A 20,991-nucleotide genomic window follows, 5' to 3' on the forward strand; every position below is an offset into this window, starting at 1 on the left:
GTGTCACTTCTGAATTCCTCTATTCATCAAATTTCTCAAATTTTTGAAAGTTTCAGTCCGATCAGGACTAAGTCTCAGAGTCCTGATCCGGTCAGGAGTCTGTTTTGAAGTCTGTTTTACTTCCATTTTTAATCTTTTCCGTTTGCTTTCGAAATTTACGTCATTTTACAGACTCCAGTTAGTTCAAAACTCTATTTTATAGTTCGATTGAGTTAGGAGTCTAACCCTGACTGTGTTTTCTGTCTTATTTCATCATTTCTTGATAAAATCTTTTGGAAAATTCTTTCATTTGGCTTTTAAAATCTAAAATCTCAGAGTCCTAAGCGTTCAGGACTCTAACCCGGAGTCCCAGTTCGCTTGAGACCCTATTTTCAAAGATCTTGAATTTCAAATGTCGATTTTAACCCCTTTTCAAAGCCATTTTCAGTGTTTATTTCAAAATTTCTAAAACTCGATGTGGGCCCATTCAGTTGGCACCATATCCAGAGGAGTTCTAACCTAGTTAGGACCCTATGTCATTTCAAAAATCCTAATTTTAAAATTGCTTTTGAAAATGCTTTTGAAAACCCCTTTAATTTCAAGTTTTAAAATCGCTTTTTGAAAAACTCAAGTAGGGCCCACTCGGGGTGGCGCCATATTCGAGTAAGTCAGGGCTAGACTAGGGTTAGTTGATGTCTTGGTTAGTGTTAGAGGTTTAGAAGAGTCAAAACCATTTTGAAAAACTCATTTTGAAAGTTAGTTTTTTTTAAAAACTAGTGTTTTTAAAGGTTTTTAAAGGTGTTTTAAAAACCCAATGTGAGAAAATGCCAAGTGGCACCACATTTGGGGGATTCTTAGGTTTAGCTAGGGGTTAATTAGGGATTAATTAGGATAATTTAGGTCAAGGGCATATAGGTAACTCCACCCAAAAATCGCCACCCTTTAGAGTCCAAAATTTTCAAAATTGTCAATTTTTAAACCTAAAGAATTTTCTATAAATAGATCCCATAAGGGGGGTCGATTTTATCATCTCTCTCCTATTGGATTCTTGGAGCTTCTCTCTCCTTTCCAGCCCTTCCTCCATTGCTGCAAGCATCAAGGTAATATTTTTCATATTTTTTAGTTTTATTCAATATTTTTCCATGTTTTAAATCAATTTTAGCCATTGGTGTCATCCCCTTCATGGATTAAACCATGGATTCAACCTCAAGAACCATCAAGAATCAGCAAGAACGATCCAAGAAGGTGATCTAACCCTGTTTTGGATGATTTACAGAGATTTTAATCCATTAGAATTAATTTTAATATGATTCTTTACATTATTAACCAATAAAATATATGATTTACCCTTTTTAATGGGTTAAATCTATGTTTTAAAGGTGATATCAAATTCCAGCCATTGATTCCCTGTTTTTATTTTATTTTCATGGTTTATTCATGTTTGTTTTATGTTCTATAGCATAGAAATAAGTTTTATTTACTATTTTATGGTTTATTTTATTGATTTACATTAGTTAATGCATGGTTTTTCAAGTTTCTTAAATTTCTGTGTGTTCTAGGTTTAGAACAGTAAAGATAATGTTATTTCGGATTGAAGTACTCATTTTTTATTTCTGATTTTTTTATATGTGATGCATGCATGAGTTATTGAGTTACTGTAGAAAAATCAGAGGTTTTGGGTTTCGGGAACCCGGTAAAAAAATCAGACATCAAATCGGGTTTTTAAAGCTTTAAAATCATGGTTAAAATCAAGAAGGTAACTTGCTGTGATGATATTTCTCTCATCTTATATCCGATTTTATATATGTAAAGTGCTATGGATTAACATTGAGTAGATCTGTGTTCTGTGAAATTTTCAGATTTTTTTATCACTTTTTAGTATTTTTCCCGTTGTAGAGAATCTGTTTTTAAATTTAAAACTCGTTAGGGTTTACAAAAACCCTAATCATACTTGTGTTAGTCATAAATCCCAAACCACAGATCCGATTCTAGATTTGTAAAAAATGAGTATTGTTATTTTTCTGTCTACTGTGCACCACTAAAATTTCAGAGATTTTTGTTTAGGATTTCTATTTATGTCTGTATTTTCAATCTGGAATAGTTGTTTTAATCCTTGTTAAGAGTGATATATTTTAGCCCAGATTGCCGGAAGGTTTTCGCCCTAACCAGAGATGATTTTTCCAATCTGTAAATTGGGAAATCTCTGTTTTTATTCTTAGTTAGTCTTTGTAAAATTTCATAAATTTCCATGGAGATTTGACCCCTGGTTCAGGTCTTGGATTGAGACTGGTTGGTGAATTAGGTCAAAAATAGCATATTTTTAGGGTTTAATGCAATTTTCGGATTAATTTAATGTCAAAAATTTATTTTTATAATTCCAATTCGACATTAGGGTTATAACAAGTGCAGGTACCAATTTTTATGGATTTTGGAATCCATTTGATGGCTGAATTAAGCAAATTGCAAAACCGGGTTCCTGAAAGATCCAAAAACACTGCTAAAATCACAGTTTTTGTGATATTATTGAATTTTCGTGCATAAGCATATATTTTTAGTGTTTAATCATGTTCATAATCATATTAGGATGCTTTAGGTTTAATTTGATGCTCATTTGATTTCATTTAGTGCATAAAACCTAAGTTTTTACCAAAATCTATTTCAGAAAACCCTGATTTCAAGGCCATAGTCTTGCTATCGGGGGCAATTGGGTCATTTGACCTAAATTTCGAAATCCCTAACCCTAATTTCATATTTTTAATCATGTCATAGCATATTTGGTTTGAGTTTATTCCATTCAAATTTCAAAACTTGCATTTTATAAAAATATCTTTCTAAAAACCCTAATTTCAAGGCCATAGTCTTGTTATTAGGGGTATTTTGGTCATTTTCACCCCAATTTTGAAATTTTATATTTTACCTTTATTATTTCTTCATACTTTATCATTTTGATTTAAGGGAATCATGGCAAAAAGGCTTATATCTAGCAAAATCCAACAATTTCCTGATATTGTTGGATAAATCTAGAAAAGCCAACATATTTTCATTAACAAAGTTTTCTAGTTTTGCAGGTACATTGAAGACTTTATTTTTCATGTATTTAAATTTCAATAGTGATGTAAATTAAATTAAACTTTGGAATAAGAATTTACATTTCCTGCTTAGCTTAGGCATCATTGCATATAGTTTATTTTTTTAAATAATGTTAATGTGTGATAGATGATGATTCATGCATATTCAAACTCACTATGGTCTACACGAATGGCACATGCACTACCTTCTATGAAGTTTATAAACTTGGTGGAATTTGTATTTATGGCCATAGTCAAAATACGAATGATACTTAGATTTATGATCTTCACATTAGCCACATTCAGCCTACACTCTTAGGCTAATTTCAAAATGCACTGCATTTCTCAAAAATACAAAAAGTATTTCTCAATTCCTCAAATCCATATTCATTCATTTCATGCATTTGCCAATTCCAATTCAAATCTCAATTCAAAGAAGTTCATTTCGTCAAAATCTCCCAAGTCTTATAGCAAAATCGATTTTCCCAAAAGCATTGAATTTCAAAGAATATTTCAAGTGTTTTTCAAGTTCATAAACTCAATTTTCCAAAGTTATGCAGTCAATTTCAAAGTTTGAAGTTAGAATTTTTCTAAGTCTTATTCAAAAGAATATGGATTTGCCAATGATATTTCAAATATTTCCCAAGTTCCAAATTCAAATTTTCTAAGTTAGAATTTCAATTTCAAATTTTGAATTCAGAGAAACCAAGTTTCTCAGAATCGATTTTCACCAAATGTCAAGGATTCCTCAAAATCGATTTTTACTTCTCTTAGAAGTACATTTCAAAATCCCATTTCACGATTTTCATGTGATATCATTTCCAAGATTTACATTTTCTTAATATTTCAATCATTCAAAGCAAACATCATGTTTTCAAAATGTGCATTTTCTGAAAATTCATAGCACATGCCTGATTCTATGTGCATTTAGAAATTAGAATATGATTTAGACAAGTTGAATAGAGTAGAGCATAAGATTGATCCTTGGTTCAATTACCTCTGTTAAAGGTGGCAGGAACGGTTGAACCTCGTACCGACAGGCGAGTCCCATTCTACGGAATTTTCCCGAATTTTAAAACGGAGGCAAGTTATTTTCAAAAACTTTTCAAAGGTCAGTTTGACTTGCAAAAGTAAAAATTTTGCGATGATAACAGGTTTGGCGATTTTCCATAACGGTCGCCAAAGAAATGGCAATACGAAGAAGGCAGCTTGATAGAACATGCCATTTACTATGTGAGCAAGACCTTTATTGATTATGAGAAGAAATACTCTCAGATAGAGAAGACATGCCTAGCTCTGGTATGGATGTGTCAGAAATTGCGACATTATCTATTGGCGTCTGAAGTCAAGATTTTATCTAAATTAAATCCTCTCAAGTACGTCCTTGAACAGCCATTTCTCAGCGGACGAATCGCCAAATGGCAAGTCCTATTAATGCAATACGACCTGGAATATGTCTCTCAGCAATCTATCAAAGGCCAAGCAATTGCAGACCAATTAGCAGATTTTCCTCTAACAAAGGATGTTAAAGCTGAGGATGATTTCCCCGATGAGCGGATCTGCAATATTCAACAATCCCCAATTTGGAATTTATTCTTCGACGGTTCCAAGAATATAGCAGGCATAGGAATCGGAATTCTGCTAATTACACCAGAGAAGGAGATGATTCCCTTTTCTCTTAAACTAGATTTTCAGTGCACTCATAATATGACCGAGTATGAAGCTTTGATACAAGGTCTGAAAATTCTACAGGATTTTAATGTCAGAAGAGTGCATGCTTATGGCGATTCTTTGTTAATCGTCAATCAAGTTCTGGCCGAATGGCAAGTGAAAGATCAGAAATTACTTCCTTACCAGAAGATTGTCTCAGCTCTTGCCAACAAATTCGAAGAATTCCATCTTTTTCATATCAAGAGAGATTTCAATCAAGTTGCAGATAGTTTAGCTAATCTGGGATCCATCATGTCTTTCAGGAGTGGAGAATCTTGTCGCTCATTTGAAATTGGCAGACTTGATCAACCCGCTTTCGTCCCAGTAGAGCAGATAAACCAGACTGAGCAAAGGAAGAAGCCCTGGTATTATGATATCAAGAATTTCATTAAAACTGGCGAATTTCCTCCAGAATTATCAAAGAGAGAGCAGCGAGCAATTCAACGCATGTCTGCTCGATATTTTATTCTTGCCGACGTCCTTTATCGTCGTGGATTCAGTTCTGAGTATTCCAGATGTTTGGACAAAGAAGAAGCCAAAGAAGTTGTGCAAGAAGCACATGAAGGCATTTGCGGTGGTCATGTTGGCTATCAGACTCTCGTCAAACAAATCATCCGAGCAGGATATTATTGGAGAACTATGCAACAAGATTGCTATCGTTTTGTGAAGAAGTGCGTTCAATGTCAGATGCATGCGCCTTCCATTCATGCACCAGCGACATACTTGCAATCTGTCGTCTCGCCATGGCCATTTTCCATGTGGGCTTTCGATGTCGTAGGCCCCATCACTCCTTCAGCCTCCAATGGTCATAAATATTTTCTGGCCGCAACAGAATATTTTACTAAGTGGGTAGAAGCAGTCACTCTACGCACAGTAGAAGGTCGGCACGTGGTTTCTTTCATCCATAAGAATATCCTTTGCCGTTTCGGTATACCGCATGATATTGTATAAGATAATGGCAGTCATTTCAAGAATGAGAGAATGAGGACATTCTGCTCAAAGTTCAAAATTCATCATCATTTTTCTGCTCCTTATTATCCTCAAGGGAATGGTCAGGCAGAGGCCACCAATAAGATTCTGATTCGAATCCTGGAGCGAACTTTAGAAACGGGCTGTGACTGGCATGAAAAGATTCATGATGCATTATGGGCATACAGAACCACCATTCGAACTCCAACGAATGCTACTCCGTCAGAACTTGTCTACGAAACTGAAGTAGTACTGCCTCTACATGTTCAGAAACCTGCTCTGAAATTTGCATCACTTCTAGAATTACCTCTTGATCAGTATCAGCAACAGCGACTGGTACAACTTGATTTGCTCGATGAAAGAAGGCTCAGAACAGCAGAGCATGCTCAATCCTATCGCCAGAGGATAGCCCGACAATATGCAAAATCTATCATTGAGAGAAAATTTCGGGTCAATGATCTAGTGCTCAGATCAACAACTTATCTTAGGCACCGTCCGGGTGGCAAATGGTCGCCAAATTGGGAAGGTCCTTATGTTGTCAAAGAGGCACTACCTCGCAATTCATATCGGCTCATCAATGCTGATGGAATAGAATTACCAGATCCCATCAATGCTCGACATTGGAAAAAATTCTATACTTGAACAATTCTCTATTCTTTGTAATTCTTCCAAATTTTCTTCAATAATGATCAAAATTCTTTTCCCAGTTACACTGGGGCATTTTAAAATTTTGTTTTTATCTACAAATATTCCGTATGCAGGCAGGATAAACAAATCTCTCATTTCACGCACCTGTCATTTGGCGAATCCAAACCGTTAACCCTTTTAATCCATACGCACCGACTCGAATCTTCTTTCTTTCTAGTTAAACCTAGTTTTCCTTTGGAATTCGAGTTCCGACTCGAATTTCTTTTCCTTCTAACCGGTTTAGTTTTCCTTTGGGATTCGAGTTCCGACTCGAATTTCTTTTCCTTTTGGTTGACCCAGTTTTCCTTCAAGAATTCGAGTTCCGACTCGAATTTCTTTTCCTTCCAACCGGTTTAGTTTTCCTTTGGGATTCGAGTTTCGACTCGAATTTTCTTTCCATCTATTTGATCTAATTTTCCTTCAGGAATTCGAGTTCTGACTCGAATTTCTTTTTCTTCTAACCGGTTTAGTTTTCCTTTGGAATTCGAGTTCCGACTCGGATTTCTTTTCCTTCCATAATGGACCTGGTTTTCCTTCAAAGATTCAGGTTCCGATCCGAGTTTTCCTTTCCTTCAGAGTTGGTCTAGAAGATCCGAGTCCCGACTTGAATCTTCTTCTAAATCCAATTCAGAACTGGTCTAGAAGATTCGAGTTCCGACTCGAATTCTCTTTCAAAATCCAATTCATGTAGTTTTCCTTGAAGAGTTGAATTCCGATTCGAATCTTCCCTCAAAAACGCCAATTTCAAAAATTCAAAATTCAAAATTCAAAATTCCAAATTTTGACCTTTTGGTCACTCAATACCAATTCAAAAAAAAAAAATTTTCTTGCGAGAGACCCTTTTTATAGGGAGAGTTCGAGGGAGCTCGCTCTTTTTGCATGCTATCCAATTCATTCACTTAGCCCCTTTTTAGGGAGAGTTTGAAGGGACTCGTGTCTTTGTGAACCGTTTGCAAAACAAAATTTCAAATTTCACACAAGGAACCCTTTTTATAGGGAGAGACTCGACGGAGACTTGCTTTCCTTGTGGCCCCATAATTTCAGACTAGGCCATTTCATCATGAAGGACCCTCTTTTCAGGGAGAGTGTGATGAACTCGTTCCTTCATGACCAATTTACCAACCTCACCAATTCCGGCCCCCTTTCCATAAGAGAAGCCTAATGTTAGGAAGTTTTGACGAAAGTTTAATTTCTCTTCGAAAGTTCGTTTTGCAAACACCTCCTCTTCAGGGAAGAGAGGAGTAATTCCCAATTCCAATTTCTGAATCTTCTCCTTTGGGGAAAGGAGAAGAGAATTTTTGTCATTGATGTGTTGCGTTGTGCTTCAAATGCTCGCTTTCACAAAAGGATTTCAAGAAAATTTTGCCAATTTGTCATTAAATATTTGTTGATTTCAAAAATCTTTATTGCACAAAATTATTACCTCAGAATACCCTCAGTATTACTTCCGAAAGGACAAAGCTTTCGCGAAAAAGGATTCAAAGTTCAAAATCTTTCTATTGGCCAACCAAAAGGATGAAGAATAAATCCGCGATATGGCCAGTAAAGAAAACTCAATGTTGTTGCAAAGCCATAAGTGATTGATATTGATCGCAGTCAATGACACATTTTTAAAGATCATTCTTGAAGAATAAAGCAGCCGAAATATCCTGGGTGATACAGAAAAATCCACTCAATTTTCATATCTCCTCAATCACCTAAGCTCAATTAAATATCTGCAAAAGGGATCTCTCAATTGTCGTCAAGATGAAGGCGAATTAGGCGAGTCGGCCCCCGGGGCCAAAGAAGATTTGGATCATCTCCAAGATGACGGAGTTTGTGACGGATCCTTCCAGGGAAAGTTCAGATCACCGTCGAGATGAAGGCGAGTGTGATGAGCCTACCGACAAACCCTAAAAGATATTTAATTCCAGCTATCATCAAGAGATTCCCAACCAATTTGCCAATAACTATCAAGATAATCCCTAAGAGAAAAGAAGGATCAGAACATCTCTGAGATGAAGGAGTTTGTGACGTACCCTTCCCAAGGAAAAAAAGAGAGAAAAGTCAGGACATCTACAAAATGAAGGATGATGTAATTCCCGAAAAATCCAAGAGAGCTCCAATCTGCTAAAAAAAAAAAAGAAAAGGAGTGCAGAAAGATCATCATGAGAAAAGAATCCCAGGATATCAGACTGCCGAATCTATCAAGAATCTTCTTTAATTTTGTGAAATTATTTTATCAATATTCTTTCAACAATAGCTCTCGCAATATCGAGAATACTTTCTTTCCCGTCCATATCAAGGAAATTGATAGCTTCCTTGAAAGAAAGCCAATCGCAAGCAATTTGAATTCGAATCTTGATTCTATGGAGTTAAGCCCAGTCGGAGATAATACTTCAGGTAGAAAAGAGGGAATACTTTCAAAACAATGTGCATCATTTTCAATCAACAACAATTTTCAACATTTTGACAATATTTTCTAGCTATCCTGGCATGAAGCGAGAGCTTGAGGTTCATCTTTGGCGCATCCTGACACCATCCCTTTTAGGACTTGATTACGGGAGTTTTCAAGATTCCTTCCCTTCTTTGGTATAATTTGAGCGCACGGGCTCTCAGATTCGCACACTTCCCTGTGTCCCCACTGTCCCACCATAGACAGTCCAATTTCGGCTTGAGATTAAGCCACCAATTTCAGCAAAAGGCAATTTCAAAAGCTATTTAGTCTCAGCAATGAGACGCCCAAAATCAATCCCTTTTCAAGCTTTAGGGACCCCAATTTCCTTCCTTTTGCAAAACCCCTATCGGATTCATTGTGCGGAAATCCGAAGGTTTCATCACGGTCTCTTCTTTCGAGGATTCCGTCCTTTTTTTGCCCCATCAGGTTAAGGGTATAAACCTGGGCCTCCTTTGATGAGGTATTCCATTTTTCAGCCCAATCAGGTTAAGGGTATAAACCTGGGCCTCCTTTGATGAGGTATTCCATTTTTCTGCCCAATCAGGTTAAGGGTATAAACCTGGGCCTCCTTTGATGAGGTATTCCATTTTTCTGCCCAATCAGGTTAAGGGTATAAACCTGGGCCTCCTTTGATGAGGTATTCCATTTTTCTGCCCAATCAGGTTAAGGGTATAAACCTGGGCCTCCTTTGATGAGGTATTCCATTTTTCAGCCCAATCAGGATCAGGGTATAAACCTGGGCCTCCTTTGATGAGGTATTTCATTTTCTGCCCAATCAGGTTAAGGGTATAAACCTGGGCCTCCTTTGATGAGGTATTTTATTTTCTGCACATTCAGGATAAGGGTACAAACCTGGGCCTCCTTTGATGAGGTATTTCATTTTCTGCCCGATCAGGATAAGGGTACAAACCTGGGCCTCCTTTGATGAGGTATTTCATTTTCTGCCCAATCAGGTTAAGGGTACAAACCTAGGCCTCCTTTGATGAGGTATTTCATTTTCCGCCCGATCAGGTTAAGGGTTAAACCTGAGCTTCACTTTGATGAGGTATTTCATTTCCCGGTCAGGTTAAGGGTCAAACCTGAGCTTCGTTTCTACACGAGGTATTTTCCCGTCCCATCCAGGTTAAGGGCAAAACCCGAATCTCACTTCTTTTGAAATAAAATTGTCCATTTCATATCTACCATCATCATTTGAATTAATCCTTTCATACCCAGTCATATTTATCTAACTGGGGCATTTTTATAATCCAAATTTGGTGTGTTTTCTTTGCCACTAAGCTCGGCTTTCAACCGGCTTAGCAGCAAAGAGGGGCATCTGTAAATGATGATGCATGAAATGCACATCATGTAAACAAGTTTTTCATGCATTTTGTATCAAGTTTAAGGTTTTAAACCCATGTTTAGATGTGTTTTGATAGTAAGGGGCTATGGTTCGAATTTCAGAAAAATCGGAGTTAAAATGAGAGAGTTATGGCTATTTCAGTGTTTGGGTACGGATTTCTTGGTGGATCGGATCCATATCCGACCTAATTAGGTTAATTGGACCTTGGATCAACTCTTTAAAAGTCCAAAACCCAACCCACACGCCTATCCAGATCCATTTCAAAAAGTTTTTCTGAAAACCCCCCAAAAAGAGGCGCCTAGAAAATATTTTTTTATAACATTGTTTTTGCAAATTCCAAAAAGTATAAATATACTTTTTAGAGAAGCCCTAGGCGTCTTTGGCTGTGTTTGGACGCCCCCTACAGTGACTCTACAGCAGCAGCTCCTTCCTCTCCATCTCCCCCACGTGTTGGCCATTGAAGATCGACCTATGCTTGATTTTCAAGCATATTTTTGAGTTTTCTTTTGTTGCTTTTCATTTCTTTCTTGTTCCTTGCTGTCTTTTCACCATTTTTCTGTACTTTTGCAGGTGTAGCAGAGGTGGAGACCATTAACCTTGGGCGGGAGTGCACAACACACCACCAAGGTGAGCCGGCCCTACCTCCATCCGGCTTTCTACACCCTCCGATCGAGTATCGGCCCACACTCCATCGTCGGTGGATCTCCAACGTGTAGCAGTTGCAATAGGTGCCGTTTTTGGTGAAGTACAGCATCCTCGAACTGTATAGAACGTACATCTCCAACCACGGTCCGCTCTTCTTCATCCCCCCGGTCGTCGGATCTTCCAAAAGGTAGGTCTTCTTCTTCCTTCTCTTCTAGCTAAAACCTAAAGTGAGTGTTGGTCTTCTTTTCTTTATTTTCTAAGTGTTTCTTGCTTTTTTTTTTGTTTTCAACCTTAGAATAGAGTCCGTGCATAGACCAGCACGTTAGATCTAGGTTTGTTTTATTGTTTACATGTTCGAGTATCGATTTTCATCATTTTTTAAGAAAAACGGGTAAATCGGCTAGAGTTTCTTCTAGCCGATTTGGGTTGTCTTCTCTAACGTGTGTGGCTGTGTTATTTCTACATAAAAAGCATTCAAAAATATTAGTTTGAGTTATTTTGGGTGTTGGGAGCTTGAACAGAGGCGTTTTTCATTAAAAATCCATAAATCGGCTAGAACCATTCTAGCCGATTTTGATTTATTTTCAAGTTTTGCCTTAGTTCGGTTTTTGGCATCAAAGCTGGGTTAGTTGAACCTACGTAGATCATGTTCCAGCAAGTTTACTGTAGATTTATTTTGCTTTGAGTTTATGTTGTCTTTTGAATTCTTTTGTTTATTCCTCTTTGGTTTAGAAATTTTTTTTTTTAGAAGTGCGGGTAATTTTTGTGTTTCAATTTGTTATTAGTTTGTGTGGTTGACATTTTTACAGTCTAGTAGAGTTGTGTGGGGGTAAATTCAGTAGTTTATGATATTTCTAATGAACGTGTGAGTGTTTTATTGTTTGAGTATTTTAAGCATATTGGAAAATTATCAAAAATCGATTTTTCGTAGAGTTTTGGTTTTATAGTGTTTGTGTAATGTAGTGTGTTTCGGTTTTTCATGAATTTCAGCATAGTATTATTCATGTTTTCATTTGTGTAATTAGGAGTTTTGTTTTAGATCATTTAATTTAGTTTCTCAAATTGCTTGTTATTTAGGTTACTCAATTTTTTAGTTTGAAAATTTTGTTTTTTTTTATTTATTTTATTAGTCTTCTTCTTCCCCAAGGTGGGGCGGCAGCCATTAGAGCTCCCCTTGAGCTCTTGGTCGATTTTTTTAGAAAGCCTTAATTGTCATTAGTTGAGTTAGGAAGGTGTCTAGGTTCAATGTATTAGGGTTTTCTTTTCTAGCCGTTTTTAGGGGTTAATTAAGTAGGTTTTGGTAATTAGGGCAGCATTTAAGTTTAGAAAATCGTGTTTTTCAATTAGGCCTTTTCATTACCTAGGTGAGTCTTAAAGTCTTTGATAGTATATTCTTAATTTAGAGTTGGCGATTTTGAGAGGGGAGGTAATTAAGGTAATTGCATTTAAAAAGTTTTTGGAAAGAGTGGATTCCCCAAAAATCGTGTGGGATATTTAAGGAGGAAATAAATTTTGGATGTGCATTAAAGTAGGAGTTAGTCTTTGATCTTGGAAAGTGTTTTTGAAAATTAAACTAAAATTCCAAATTAAGTCCCACGATTTTCAGAAAGGAATAAATGCTCTTTACTCAAGTTGAGAAAGCAAAAATCGTGGGGTTTTCTTCTAAGTTGGACTTTTCATTTTCCAAAGTGAGAGTTAAATACAATTAAGGAGAGTAACTCCCTCATTAAGTAGGACGGTTTATGGAGAATCCAATTTATTTCAAAGTTTGAGCAATTACCATTATTACCTTATTTTCCCAACCTTCTCCATTAAAATCGTGAACTTTGGATTAATTGTAGATTAATTAGGAGGTTACTACTTTAGTCTAGACCTAACCTAGTCAAACCGAGCCTAGGTCGAGTCTAAGACCAAAGCCCAACCTTAGTCAAGCTTAGTGGAGTCAACCCTAACCTAAGTTTAGGTCAACCTAGTCTACCTAACCTATCTAAGTCAAACCTAGTTGATTCAAACTTAGTCCAAGCCCACCTAAACCCAACCAACCCTAGTGACTAGGTCAACCCTAAACCGAGTTCAACCTAATCTTAATAAGCCTAAGCCCAAGACCAAGACCTAACCCGAGTCAAGTTTTAGTCTAACCCAGGGTGAGTCCAAACCGAGGTCGAGTCAACCTTAACCTAAGTCAACCAAACCCAACTAGTTAGGTCAAACCTAGCCGAGTCCACATTAGTCCGAGTCGAGTCCACCTTAGCTCGAGCCTATCTCTCTCAACCTAGTCAAAACCGAGCCTACCTAATCCAATCCGAGTTCATCCAAACCCAATCCGAACCTACTCAAGTCAAAACCGAGCCTAGTTGAGTTGATCGAGTAAACCCTAACCCTAGCCGTTGTTCTTTACTGAAGTAAGTCCATTCAGTGTTATTTCTTTTGATATTTATACTAATTAGTTTATTTATCTAATTTAGTTTTAGTGTAGAAGTGTGTGTACGTATATCGTATTTGTTTAGTATGTGTGAGATGTGTTTTGTGATGGATTGAATGATAGTTAGATATTAGTTAACTTAGTAGTTAGATTGCATTTTATTGTTTAGCATAGTTGCATTTACATGGTTAGTTAACGTAGTTATAGTCATAATTTGCTTATCGTGTTTCGTTCGTCGTGCATTTAGTGTATTCATAATAATCATCTGCATATACACTGCTATACAGTGTCATTTAGATTGCATTAGGTTTGATTTGTCTTTTAGAGTGTTAAAATAGATTCTTAAAGTGAATAGTGCACTCAAATAAAAACCAGATTTTTGCCCTGTCGCATTAGCATTATTTTCTGTGCAAAAACTTTGTGTTTTCCAAATTTTTTTCTTCTATTCACTTTATTGACGTGTTATTTAACTGCAGACCAAATTTCAGCTCATTCGGAGTTGATTTGGTCTGATTTTTAAGCGTTTTGCGAAAACCGTTTTTTCTGGATTTCAAATTACAGGACTTGCGATATCCTGATTTTTCCCAGATTTGAAACGCTTATATCTGGAGTTCCGGATACTTTTTTTCAATTCCGTAAAAACTGTCAGTTTGTTTAATCTGTCAGTTGCAGAACAGAACAAATTTAAGGAAAATCGGACCTCGTTTGCCCTGTCAAACAGCGGTTTTCCGATAACCTGTCAGAATGCTATTTTACACTAGTTAGGGGCAGTTTCGTAATTTTCCTAGTTTCGGCATTTTAGACTTGTTTTCAGTAGTTTCTGCATTTTAGGAGTTGCATAATCATCATACAGCATTAGTAGAAGTACTTTGGTTAATTCTAGAATTAACTTAATATTTTATTTAATTTTTGTGGGATAATTAGTATTTGTTTTATTATTTTTGTAAAATTAGAACTAGTTTTAGTTATTGTTTGCATTGTTAGAATAGAATACTAACTTAGCATTTTCTGCATTTTTAGGTGAAAAACATATTTTAGTTTCCAGGGTTATTGTCCAAGTGCAAAGATTCTCTAATTGGCGAAAAGACGGAAAGACCCTTGGTGTGGAGCAGAAGACTGATTGCTTGTTTATTTTCCTTTTAGTGATTAATTGTAGTTGTATTAATTTGATAATTGTAGATTGACAGTTGTCATTAATAAATTAAATTTTCTAGAAATATTGTGCTTAATTCCTGTTCCCTGAGGATTCGACCCGTACTTACCACTTTGTGGAAAGTCGGTTTTTATATTTTTGGTTAACGATTTTCCAAAGTTTTATTGAAAATAATTGTTTTAAAAAGATCATTTGAAAATATCAACCAAATTTTGGCGCCGTTGCCGGGGAACGGCGAATTAATTACTTTATTTCTTAGAGTTTGATTTATTAATTTGTTTTAGTTAGTTAATTAGTCGTTTTATTTTTAGTTAGTAGGATTAGTAAGTGAATATAGGATTAACATAGTTAGTAAATATAGGATTCACATTCTGTTCTTTCTAGGATTCACTTAAAATTCATTCTGCAAGGAGCGATTAGACAGGTGGGTTTTAGAAAAACATAGTTTGTGATTTCCTGTATTTATTTGTTTTAGCATTTTAGAATAGTTTACTTTGTTACTTAATCATTTAGTATAGAATTCTGACATAGCTATATAGCATATCTGTTTGTTTTTAGTTACTGTTATTTGTTTATTTACATTTTAGTATTTGTGTTAGTTTATATTTCTTAGAGTTAGGTCGTTCGCTTACATCTGGTCTTAGTACCAGTGTATGCAGGGTCGACGAGGTCTAGGAACCCCATTACACCCATTTGTTGACAACCCAGAGAGAATTTTACATTCAAATCGAAGTTCGGCAACAATGGCTGACATGGATCCTCCACCTCCACCCCCAGTTCTTTCACGCCCTCTGCGGGAATACTTCATTCCCACAGACTATGTTCAGTCATCCTGCATTCGGAGACCCGATGTAGGAGTGCCACATTATGAGATTAAGGCCAGCATTATTCAAATGCTTCCATCCTTTTATGGCCTTAGTCATGAGGATCCCTACCGACACTTAGATGAATTCCTCGAAATCTGTTCTACTGTTAAGATACAAAATTTCGATGATGATGCGTTGAGGTTGACTCTATTCCCCTTTTCATTGAAGGACAAAGCCAAGTATTGGCTAAAGTCCTTAGATTCTGTAGAAATAGAGTCCTGGGATCAGTTGCAACAGGAGTTTCTTAGGAAATACTTTCCCATTGGTCGCACGAACCAATATCGTAGAGCCATCACTAGCTTTTCAGAGCTAGATGGTGAGCGCTTTCATGAGACCTGGGAGAGAATGAAGGATCTCCTCAGGAAATGTCCCCATCATCAGGTGCCGAAATGGCAACTGGTGCAGAGCTTCTATGATGGATTGTCTGACAAGAATCGTTAGATGATCGACTCTTCATGCGGAGGGACATTCATGTTGAAGAGCGAGGACGAAGCATGGAGGCTATTTGATACATTGGCCGAGAATTCACTCCACCATGCTTCGAGCTCTCAATCTGATAGAGCCACACCCAGCATTCAGAAAAAAGCTGGTGTTCTTGAAGTTGGTCCATCTACTGCACTACAGTGCAAGGTAGACATGATTGCTCAGAAGCTGGGCCAGCTTCTCTCAGGACCATCCACTACACAGCAGGTGTGTACTCTTTGTGCCAGTCCGGCACACGAGATCACTGAGTGCCCTTCGGCAGCTCAGTACCCTGAATTTGTTCAAGAACAAGTTCAGGCAGCTCAGGGTTACGTCAGACCGCCGAATAACCCATTTTCATCGACATACAATCCGGGTTGGCGTAACCATCCCAATTTTTCATGGAAGAATCCACAGTCTTCCATGCAGATGCCTACATCCACTCAGCCAGTTCGGCAGCCATCTTTTACTCAGTCATTTCAAAGACCGAACTATGCTCAGTCTTCTTCTTCTTCTGTTACTCCCCCGATTCAGCAGGAGTCTGCCCCGCAGACATCTTTTGAGGAGAGACTTCTCCAGGCATTCCAAGAGGTGAAAACCTCTAATCAGAATGCCTTCGAGAAGTGTAGCCAGATTTTGAGCTCGCATACGCAGTCCATTGCGAAATTAGAGTCGCAAATGGGACAGTTAGCTGAGGCTATTAGTAGGAGACCCGAGGGTACATTGCCGAGTCAGGCTGTCATGAACCCAAAGGGTAAGGACCAGATGACTGGAGGCCTATTTCATACTGAGACACAGCAGCAGGCTAAATCAGTTATGGCCTTGAGGAGCGGACGTGAGTATCACGTCGAGAGCAGAGAGCGAGAGAGTAGAGAGAGGATAAAGGAGCCAGAGACCATTGTTTCACCTACGTCGGCTCAATCATCATCATCCCCATCCCCATCATCACCTTCACCAGCTTCATCATCTTCATCCTCAGAGAAGAAGAAGAAGGATAGGAGTGAGCCTTCTCACAAAGAGGAGGAACCAGCAGAGTATATTCCCCCACCACCCTATCCCAAAGCATTAGAGTCTCCTGGTTATAGAGGGAAGCAAGGTGCGAAGATCCAGGACATGCTTGACATCTTCAAGCATGTGCAGATCAACCTACCTTTGCTCGATGCTATTCAGCAGGTGCCGGCATATGCCAAATTCCTGAAGGAACTATGTACATCTTCAAGCATGTGCAGATCTGTAAATTGGGAAATCTCTGTTTTTCTTCTTAGCTAGTCTCTGTAAAATTTCATAAATTTCCATGGACATTTGACCCCTGGTTCAGGTCTTGGACTGAGACTGGTTGGTGAATTAGGTCAAAAGTAGCATATTTTAGGGTTTAATGCAATTTTCGGATTAATTTAATGTCAAAAAATTATTTTTATGATTTCAATTCGACATTAGGGTTATAAAAAGTGCAGGTACCATTTTTTATGGATTTTGGAATCCATTTGATGGCTGAATTAAGCAAATTACAAAACCGGGTTCCTGAAAGATCCAAAAACACTGCTAAAATCACAGTTTTTGTGATATTGTTGGATTTTCGTGCATAAGCATATATTTTTAGGGTTTAATCATGTTCATAATCATATTAGGATGCTTTAGGTTTAATTTTGTGCTCATTTGATTTCATTTAGTGTATAAAACATAAGTTTTTACCAAAATCTATTTCTAAAAACCATGATTTCAAGGCCATAGTCTTGCTATCAAGGGCAATTTGGTCATTTGACCTAAATTTCGAAATCCCTAACCCTAATTTCATATTTTTAATCATGTAATAGCATATTTGGTTTGAGTTTATTCCATTCAAATTTCAAAATTTGCATTTTATCAAAATATCTTTCTAAAAACCCTAATTTCAAGGCCATAGTCTTGTTATTAGAGGTATTTTGGTCATTTTGACCACAATTTCGAAATTTCAAAATTCCATTTTCATATTTTTTCCATTTTATTTCATATTTTATCAATTTTGATTTAAGGGAATCATGGAAAAGGCTTATATCTAGCAAAATCCAACAATTTCCTGACATTGTTGGATAAATCTAGAAAAGCCAACATATTTTCATTAACAAAGTTTTCTAGTTTTGCAGGTACATTGAAGACTTTATTTTTCATGTATTTAGTTTTCAAGCGAATACCTCATAAATGGCATACCGGGGCCAAAGAAGATTTGGATCATCTCCAAGATGACGGAGTTTGTGACGGATCCTTCCAGGAAAAGTTCAGATCACCGTCGAGATGAAGGCGAGTGTGATGAGCCTACCGACAAACCCTAAAAGATATTTAATTCCAGCTATCATCAAGAGATTCCCAACCAATGAGCCAATAACTATCAAGATAATCCCTGAGAGAAAAGAAGGATCAGAACATCTCTGAGATGAAGGAGTTTGTGACGTACCCTTCCCAAGAAAAAAAAGAGAGAAAAGTCCGGACATCTCCAAAATGAAGGATGATGTAATTCCCAAAAAATCCAAGAGAGCTCCAATCTGCTAAAAAGAGAGTGCAGAAAGATCATCATGAGAAAAGAATCCCAGGATATCAGACTGCCGAATCTATCAAGAATCTTCTTTAATTTTGTGAAATTCTTTTATCAATATTCTTTCAACAATAGCTCTCGGAATATCAAGAATACTTTCTTTTCCGTCCATATCAAGGAAATTGATAGCTTCCTTGAAAGAAAGCCAATCGCAAGCAATTTGAATTCGAATCTTGATTCTACGGAGTTAAGCCCAGTCGGAGGTAATAGTTCAGGTAGAAAAGAGGGAATACTTTCAAAACAAAGTGCATCATTTTCAATTATTTTGAATCAACAACAATTTTCAACATTTTGACAATATTTTCTAGCTATCCTGGCATGAAGCGAGAGCTTGAGGTTCATCTTTGGCGCATCCTGACACCATCCCTTTTAGGACTTGATTACGGGAGTTTTCAAGATTCCTTCCCTTCTTTGGTATAATTTGAGCGCACGGGCTCTCAGATTCGCACACTTCCCTGTGTCCCCACTGTCCCACCATAGACAGTCCAATTTCGGCTTGAGATTAAGCCACCAATTTCAGCAAAAGGCAATTTCAAAAGCTATTTAGTCTCAGCAATGAGACGCCCAAAATCAATCCCTTTTCAAGCTTTAGGGACCCCAATTTCCTTCCTTTTGCAAAACCCCTATCGGATTCATTGTGCGGAAATCCGGTTTCATCACGGTCTCTTCTTTCGAGGATTCCGTTCATTTTCTGCCCAATCAGGTTAAGGGTACAAACCTGAGCCTCCATCGAAGAGGTATTTCATTTTCTGCCCAATCAGGTTAAGGGTACAAACCTGAGCCTCCGTCGAAGAGGTATTTCATTTTCCGCCCAATCAGGTTAAGGGTACAAACCTGAGCCTCCGTCGAAGAGGTATTTCATTTTCTGCCCAATCAGGATAAGGGTACAAACCTGGGCCTCCTTTGATGAGGTATTTCATTTTCTGCCCAATCAGGTTAAGGGTATAAACATGAGCCTCATTTGATGAGGTATTTCATTTTCCGCCCAATCAGGTTAAGGGTATAAACCTGAGCCTCACGTGATGAGGTATTTCATTTCCCAATCAGGTTAAGGGTAGAAACCTGAGCCTCCTTTGAGGAGGTATTCCAGTTTCTGCCCAATCAGGTTAAGGGTACAAACCTGAGCCTCCTTTTATGAGGTATTCCATTTTCCACCCAATCAGGTTAAGGGTATAAACCTGGGCCTCCTTTGATGAGGTATTCCATTTTCATTTCCCGGTCAGGTTAAGGGTCAAAGCAGAGCTTCGTTTCTACACGAGGTATTTTCTGTGCCATCCAGGTTAAGGGCAAAACCTGAATCTCACTTCATTTTGAAATAAAATTTTCTTCTTATTCTCCATTTCGTATCTATCATCATTAATTCCTTCATAACCAGTCAGATTTATCTAACTGGGGCATTTTTATGGTTCAAATTTGGTATGTTTTCTTTGCCACTAAGCTCGGCTTTCAACCGGCTTAGCAGCAAAGAGGGGCATCTGTAAACACCCCAAATTTTTACCCTCATCCAATGTTTGTCCATTTCATGTGTCATTGCATATCATTGCATGCATTCGGCATATCATTTCATCGCATTGCATAGCATTGCATGCCATTACATCTCATTCTCGAGATCCAGCACTCCTGTTTTCAAAACATTCAATCCAGATTTGAATTTTAAATTCTTTTATTTCAAAACCTGGGTTTTTATTCAATACTCTGTCATTTTCCAACCCCAGGACTTTATATTTCGAAATATTTTCTCAGAAAAAAAATCTGGATTCATTTCAAAGTCAAATTTTAATCGATTTTAATTCACAGATGAGACCCATTAAGGTGGTGTCGCTTCTGAATTCCTCTATTCATCAAATTTCTCAAATTTTTGAAAGTTTCAGTCCGATCAGGACTCTGTCTCAGAGTCCTGATCCGGTCAGGAGTCTGTTTTGAAGTTTGTTTTACTTCCATTTTTAATCTTTTTTGTTTGCTTTCGAAATTTAGGTCATTTTACAGAGTCCAGTTAGTTCAAAACTCTATTTTAGAGTTCGATTGAGTTAGGAGTCTAACCCTGACTGTGTTTTCTGACTTATTTCATCATTTCTTGATAAAATCTTTTGAAAATTCTTTCATTTGACTTTTAAAATCTAAAATCTCAGAGTCCTAAGAGTTCAGGACTCTAACCCGGAGTCCCAGTTCGCTTGAGACCCTTTTTTCAAAGATCTTGAATTTCAAATGTCGATTTTAACCCTTTTTCAAAGCCATTTTTAGTGTTTATTCCAAAATTTCCAAAACTCGATGTGGGCCCATTCAGTTGGCACCATATCCAGAGGAGTTCTAACCTAGTTAGGACCCTATGCCATTTCAAAAATCCTAATTTTAAAATTGCTTTTGAAAATGCTTTTGAAAACCCCTTCAATTTCAAGTTTTAAAATCGCTTTTTGAAAAACTCAAGTAGGGCCCACTCGGGGTGGCGCCATATTCGAGTAAGTCAGGGCTAGACTAGGGTTAGTTGATGTCTTGGTTAGTGTTAGAGGTTTAGAAGAGTCAAAACCATTTTGAAAAACTCATTTTGAAAGTTAGTTTTTTTTAAAACTAGTGTTTTTAAAGGTTTTTAAAGGTGTTTTAAAAACCCAATGTGAGAAAATGCCAAGTGGCACCACATTTGGGGGATTCTTAGGTTTAGCTAGGGGTTAATTAGGGACTAATTAG

General features: G+C 37.3%; 1 non-coding gene across 1 annotated transcript; it reads right to left on the minus strand.

Moving 5' to 3' along the window:
* Positions 1 to 15,558: 15,558 nt before the first annotated feature.
* LOC149813141 (small nucleolar RNA R71) lies at positions 15,559 to 15,661 on the minus strand. The gene has a single exon (XR_016428434.1). It is a non-coding gene; the product is annotated as a small nucleolar RNA R71 (small nucleolar RNA).
* Positions 15,662 to 20,991: the final 5,330 nt, after the last annotated feature.

The sequence above is a fragment of the Nuphar pumila genome, chromosome 16, assembly GCF_984573655.1.
Source record: "Nuphar pumila chromosome 16, dmNupPumi1.hap1.1, whole genome shotgun sequence".
Lineage (NCBI taxonomy): Eukaryota > Viridiplantae > Streptophyta > Magnoliopsida > Nymphaeales > Nymphaeaceae > Nuphar > Nuphar pumila.